General features: G+C 37.8%; 1 pseudogene; it reads right to left on the reverse strand.

Moving 5' to 3' along the window:
• Nucleotides 1–1947: 1947 nt before the first annotated feature.
• On the reverse strand, nt 1948–3560 carry LOC146905873 (uncharacterized; annotated as a pseudogene).
• Between the last annotated feature and the right edge of the window lie 3886 nt (nt 3561–7446).

Genomic DNA, 7446 nt, shown 5'->3' on the forward strand with positions numbered 1-7446 from the left:
GACAAAAAGAAAGAAGTAAGAAAAAAGATAGTGAGAACAAAAATATTCTACAATCAGAGCATGAAACATATATATATATATATATATATATATATATATATATATATATATATATATATATATATATATATGCTTCTGAAATCAATTGCTTTGCTCTTTTATACTTATCATATTTTTGCTCTGATATATATATATATATATATATATATATATATATATATATATATTGATCAGAAGCGCAAGTATGTTCAGAAGCAAAATTTGAAGTCTGGAGCACAAAAAAAAAACAACTTAAGATATGAACTAAACAAGCTGATTGTGTGTGCAACTCTTGGTTAGCTTATTTATGTAGCATGTCCATCATCTGTTTGATCATCAAGTTGGTCTCTTCTTGTTTCTTCTGCATAGCTTCTTGCTATAACTTCATCTCAGTCTTGAAATCTTCATTGCTCTTATTCAAGCTTTCCTCTCTGAGTCTTGCTTCTTCTAGCTTAGCTTCAGTAGAAGTTTTGCACTCAAGCAAGAGTAGCTTCTGCTCTAAGAGTTCCTTCTGTAGTCTCTTATTCTCCTTTTCTAAAACAACATTTCTTTGTATTAGAGCCAGATCAGGAGAAGCTGTCCTGAGATTGACTGTGTTCAAGAATGTTAAGTCTAGCTCCCTTGGATGCACACTAGAAGGGATGAAGTCAGTGACTTCTCTTCCTCTTAAGCTTGGAGGATTCTGCACCCAGGTTTTCAAGATCTTGACTTCCTGCAGACTACTATTTACTCCCTTTAGTCAGTCTTGAAGCTTCTGTTGAGCTATATCTTGAGCATCAGAGCAGGTTGTTTGGACTGCAGACATGATATAATCAACTCTTTCCTTAAATTTGCACCATTGCTTCTCATACTTATCCTGGTGAATCAAGTCATTCCTAGCTTGAATGAGCTTGTTCAACTCCTGAAAAATTTTCTCACACACATCTGTTAACAAAGTAGAATCTAGGAAGATGGTTGGGGGTGAGGGTATTTTTGTAGGTTTGGTAGGAGCAGCAAGTACAATGGCTAGATGAGATGATGAAGGTTGGTTGTTTGTGGAGTTTGGAGTTTGAGTGTTGCTAGTTGAGGGTTTATCAGGAACAGACTGTATAACCATAGTAGAGAAAGATTTTTCCATCTTAACATCAAAAGCATCTGATGTGATCATGAAATCAGGTTCACTGACGGTTTCAGGGATGAAGAGTGAAATGGTATGCTCAGAGGCAAGTTGTTCAGGAATAGCATGTTCAGGAACAACATGTTCAGGTGAAGAAACAAGTTCATAGCTAGTTGTTGTGGTCATTTGTTGGTTAGGTGCTTGGTGTAGGGGGCTTTCTAAAGTAACTTCCATAGTAATTGGCCTAACTTCTGGTAGTTCACCTGAGTAGTGACTGACCAAATTGTCTAGCATAGATGTTTCTTGGGTTGGTTTGGTTGAGGATGGTTGAGATGATGATGATGATATTTCAACATTCACCTCAGGAGGAACCATGTTAAGAGGTTGAATTATCTGTGGTGGGAAGGGATGGTTGAGGGGTAATCTTTCACAGACTTGGTTTCTCATCTCAGACATATTGCCTATCCTTTCATTTACACTAGGAATCATTGGCTCAAATGGTATGTTCTGAGAGGGCTTTTTGTAGGTCTTGGTTTTTGATGAAAGACTCTTTTTAGTTAATGGGTAAACTAGACCTATGGGTATATCATCTATATTAGTAGATGATGATGAAGAGGTGGATTGGGAGGATGATAATTGGGTTGAGTCTGATTCTACTTCTATAACAGTATGAGAGTGTGGAGACTCAGGAATACCTGTATCAACTTCTGGAGCAGCAGCTTCTGACCCATCAGCTTTGTCCTCATGGACACCTTCACCAGCATTCACAACCATAAGCATGTTCCAGCATCTTCACCAGCATCTTCAGTTGCTTAAACCACTTGCTGTGCTACAACACCAGCATCTTCTCTTGCTAAGCTTGAAGCAGGGACTTCTATACCCTTAGAAAGTTCCCTTATCTTGGCTAGAGTTGCAGCATCTTCAGCCTTCTTCCTCTTGATTTCCCTAGTGACCAAACCAGTAGTAGCTTCAATACCTTCTTCCTCTTCAGCCACATACATAGACTCTTTCAGTTTTCTTACTGCAGTCTTCCTTTTCTTCTTAGAGACTAGAGGTTGATCAGGAGCAACTTGAGTTGAAACAGCAGCTTTCCCACTCCTAGTTCTCTTGTTTAAAACCACATCAGTGTTCAAGTCCTAAGCCTCTTCTTCAATTGTTGGCAAGCCAGAGCCACCAATTTTTAGCTTATCAGAGGTTTTTTCCTTCTTAGCCTTCTTGGAGGGTTGTTCAGCTTCCATGTATTCATCCTTGAAGGTTTCCTTCCTCTTGAACTTTTTGCTTCTGGCCACAGGCAGAGCACCACCATACATCTCTTTAGGGACATCTTCAAGTCTGATGGCTCTACCATATGTTTCGAAGTGATCTGTGATAAAGTGCTTCTGAACTTCAAGAGGGTCCTTCTTGCATATGGGAGGAAAATCTTCCATCAGATTTGGCTTAGCTCTAGATTCACTAATGCCAGTGTTGAGCTTTTTGAAGGCATCTTTAGGAATCAGAGACATGTTCCTGAGAGTCTTGCCATTGATTACCTTCCCTGTTTCAGTTTCAAGCTGCGTATCAGTGAAAAAGTTAACAGCACTGAGAGCACTCAGAATCCCTCCTTGATGAAGGATCTCTGATATGAGCCTTCCATAGGGAACCCATCACCTTCTGTTCTGCTGACTTTCCCTGAGTTCCTTGATCATGTGCTTGAAGATATACTTGGGCACATTGAATTTGTCCTTCTTAATGAAGTAGTGGAGGAACACCTTGTGCCCCAATGAAGGTTGATCACTGCCACCACCTTTTGGTAGCAGATTTTCGTTTTGGATCTTCAGGAGCATTTTCTTCTCCATGCTCAAATCAACATAATTTCCTATTTCTTGGAGTTGAAGATGGATTGGTTTACAATCTCATTCCAAGGACTATTCTTGGGATTAGATATCTCTATTCCTGCATATTTTCCATATGCATCTCTTCTTAGAACAAATGCAATGTTCTCTTCTGAAATAAACACAGGAATCTCCATGATGCTTGATCTTATCTCCACGCATTTGAATGGTTCCTACCCCATTTCCTCTCTTGTCTTTCCTTCCAAAGTTGGGTCAATAAGTACTTTCTCTGTTTCCTCCTCCTTAGCAGCAGCTCTATCATACACAGAGGCTCTTACCCAGAAATGCCTTACTAAAATTTTATATGTTGGTCCATTCAACATATCAAAGTACCTCATCAGCCCTTGTTCTTCATACAAGCTTCTGATATCACACCCATGATATGCTAGGGACTCAAAATCCACTGGATTCTCTGTTTGAATCCTCAGTTCCCATTCTTCTTAGGACATAGTCCTTCCCTTGATTTCGTAGGCCGGTTCATCATGAGCAGTTGATTCTGGAATATCTTGTTGCATGCTAGATGATGATTCTGGAATGGAACTTGATGATGCCATTGATAATAAAGAAGTTTTTAGGGTTCTACGTTTTAAGTTGCAGAGAGAAAGCTTGCTTTCACAGAGAATGGTTGCGAATAGAAAGTGTTTGTTGTGAAGTGGGTAATGTGTGAATTGTCTAAGTGTTTTTAGTAAAACGATTGCAATTCAGAAAAGGGGACAAACAAACACAACATTAATGACATAGGGGGCGCGTGATAGTATATTCAAAGCTAAAGTTATAATTGCCCTCTTACGTTATACAACCGTACACAAAAGCCACGTCAGAAGTTCTCAAAGTAACTGCCAAGTTAGTGGGCCAGGTGTCACAAAAAGTAACTTCCAGCGTTTCCACTAACTCTGCTATTCAGAAGCACAAAATCCAGCTTTTGCACTTCAGATGCTGACGTCATCTTTAGAAGCACATTTTCCTCAGAACCTCAATAAAGAGCTTCTGATGGACCATTGCTTCTGGACTGATTTCAGGACCTAAATTCCTATTCAAGAGCAAGCAAATTTTAATCAGACAAAAAGTTCATGTTCATATTTTTCTTTATAAAATCAAATCTTTACACAGTTAAAGGCTTAGTAAATATATCAGCCCATTGATGCTCAGTATCAATGAATTGTATATCTAAAATTACTTTTTGAACATAGTCTCTGATAAAGTGGTGTTTGATTTCAATGTGCTTAGCTCTTGAATGTAGAATTGGATTCTTTGACAAACAAATAGCAGCAGTATTATCACAATAAATGGGAATACTATTAGCATTAATCTGATAATCTTCCAACTGATGCTTCATCCAAAGTAGTTGTGTACAACAACTTGCAGCTGAGATGTATTCTGCTTCTGTTGTAGACATAGCAATAGTTGCTTGTCTTTTGCTAGCCCAGGATATAAGATTATCACCCAGAAATTGAGAATTTCCACTGGTTGACTTTCTTTCAATCCTATCACCAGCATAGTCAGCATCACAAAATCCAACCAACTGATAATCTAAGGATTTCCTATAAAGGAGTCCAAGATTAGTTGTTCCTTTCAAATACCTGAAGATTCTCTTAACAACAGTTAAATGAGATTCTCTAGGATCTGATTGGAATCTTACACACAAGCATACACCGAACAGAATATATAGCCTAGATGCAGTGAGGTATAACAAAGAACCAATCATACCTCTATACAGGTTCTGGTCTACTGATGATCCAGTATCTTCTTTGCTTAAGGTGCAGGTTGGATGCATTGGAGTGTTCATCACTTTACAATCTTCTAGCTTGAACTTATTCAGAAGCTCCTTAGTATATTTTGTTTGATGAACATATACTCCATCTTTGCTTTGAGTGATTTGAATTCCAAGGAAGAACTTCAGCTCTCCCATCATGCTCATTTCAAATTCATCCTGCGTTAACTTAGAAAATTCCTTCCAAAGAGATGCATTAGTAGAACCAAATATTATATCATCAACATATATCTGCACAACAAGAATGTCTTTCTCAAGAGTCCTTCTGAAGAGTGTTGTGTCAACTTGGCCTCTTTTAAAATCATTTTTGATCAACAAATTACTTAGTCTATCATACCAAGCTCTAGGAGCTTGTTTCAAGCCATATAGTGATTTCTTAAGTTTGTAAACATGGTCAGGATGCTTAAGATCCCCAAAACCAGGTGGTTGCTTGACAAACACTTCTTCTTCAATGACTCCATTAAGAAATGAACTCTTGACATCCATTTGATATAATATTATGCCATGATTTACTGCATAGGATAGAAGTAACCCGATTGCTTCCAATCTTGCAACTGGAGCAAATGTTTCAGTATAATCAATGCCTTCTTATTGACTGTAACCTTGTGCAACAAGTCTTGCTTTGTTTCTGACTACTTCACCTTGTTCATTCAGCTTGTTTCTGAATACCCATTTTGTTCCATTAATATTCTTATGCTGAGGTTTGGGTACCAGATCCCACACATCATTTCTTTGAAGCTGATTAAGCTTTTCCTGCATAGCTAGTATCCATCCATCATCTGAAAGTGCTTCATCAACTGTAGCAGGTTCAATCACTAATAACAGTCCTATCATAGACTCTTCTTGTCTGAAGTATGATCTTGTTCTTCTAGGACTCTCTTTGTTTCAAATTATTTGATCCTCAAGATGTGAAGACTTGTACTTGAATGATTTCTTGGATTGAGTAGCTTGCTGAAAGCCATCTTGAGCTTCATCAGAAGCAACTTCATCTTGTGCTTCTGAGATAGGTTCAACTTCTGGACTTTCTTCAGATTCAGCTATCTGATCGGGTTCTGGAGTATCTTCAGGAACCTGCATCTCTGCAAAACTTTCATCTTGCTCTGGAGTTTTACTTCCAGGCTCTTTGTCATCAAATTTAACGTGCATTGATTCTTCAACACAAAGTGTTTCTGAATTATACACTCTGTATGCCTTTGACCTTTCAGAGTAACATAAAAAGATTCCTCTTCGGGCCTTGGCATCAAATTTCTTTAGGTAGAGATTGTTATTTAGAATGTAACATGTACATCCAAATTGATGAAAGTAAGAGATATTGGGTCTTCTTCCCTTAAAGAGTTCATATGCTGTTTTCTCCAAGATAGGTCTGATATAGATTCTATTTTGGACATAAAATGATGTATTCACTGCTTCTGCCCAGAAATGTTTAGCCAAATTGTTTTCATGAATCATGGTTCTAGCCATTTCTTGTAAAGTTCTATTCTTTCTCTCTACAACCCCATTTTGTTGTGGAGTTCTAGGAGAAGAGAAGTCATGGACAATTCCAAGTTTTTCACAAAAATTTTCAAATGGCTCATTTTCAAATTCTCCACCATGATCACTTCTAACTTTCAAAATTTTCATTTCCTTTTCAGATTGTATTTGAGTGCAGACGTTGTTGAATACATCATAAGCATTATCCTTACTTTTCAGGAATTTTACCCAAGTCCATCTGCTGTAATCATCAACAATAACTAATCCATATTTACTTCCATATAAGGATGCAGTGCTAACTGGTCCAAAGAAATTAATATGAAGTAATTCCAAGGGTCTGAAGGTTGAAACAATGTCTTTTGTTTTAAAAGATGATTTCACAATCTTTCCCTTCTGGCATGCACCACAAAGTGCATCTGAATGATAGTCAATGTCTAGTAGGCCTTTGACAAGTTGTAACTTACTAAGCTTAGAGATTGTTCTCTAGTTAGCATGTTCCAACCTTCTATGCCACATCCATTACTTATCATTCACTGACAGAAGACAAATTACCTTCTGGTCAACCAGTTCAGAGAAGTTAATTTTATAAACATTTTCCATCCTCTTTCCCTTGAATACTATGGATTTGTTTTCTTTGTTGATTACAGTGCAGTTGGTCTTTTCAAACATCACATCATAACCATAGTCACAAAATTGACTAATGCTCAATAGGTTATGTTCAAGACCTTCTACCAACCACACATTATTGATTGAGATAGAGGAGTTACCAATAGTTCCCGTACCAAGGATCTTGCCAGACTGGTTGCCTCCAAACTTCACACTCCCTCCTTCTTTCATTGTAAGGGTGAGGAACATAAACTTCTCTCCTGTCATATGCCTTGAGCAACCGCTGTCTAGGTACCATGATTTTTGCTTTTCCTTTGCTCTTAGACATATCTGCTGTATTGACATTTTCAGATTTAGGTACCCATTGTTTGATGGGTCCTTTCAGGTTAGTACTAGAAGTTTTACTCTTCACTTCTTGTACCTTGTGATGTAAGTTTGGTAGCTTCGGGTTAACCATTACCTTAGGTTTAACAACCTTTGGTTTTGGTACTTCAGAAGCAGTAACTGTCTTCTTCTAAAACTTAGACTTCAGGACCTCAGAAATCTTCAAGAGCTATCTCATGTTTGCTTAAAGACTTTCCATTACACTTTTC

This window comes from Medicago sativa, chromosome 7 (assembly GCF_051527215.1).
Source record: "Medicago sativa cultivar Bolivia chromosome 7, Bolivia_mono, whole genome shotgun sequence".
In the NCBI taxonomy this organism is placed as follows: domain Eukaryota; kingdom Viridiplantae; phylum Streptophyta; class Magnoliopsida; order Fabales; family Fabaceae; genus Medicago; species Medicago sativa.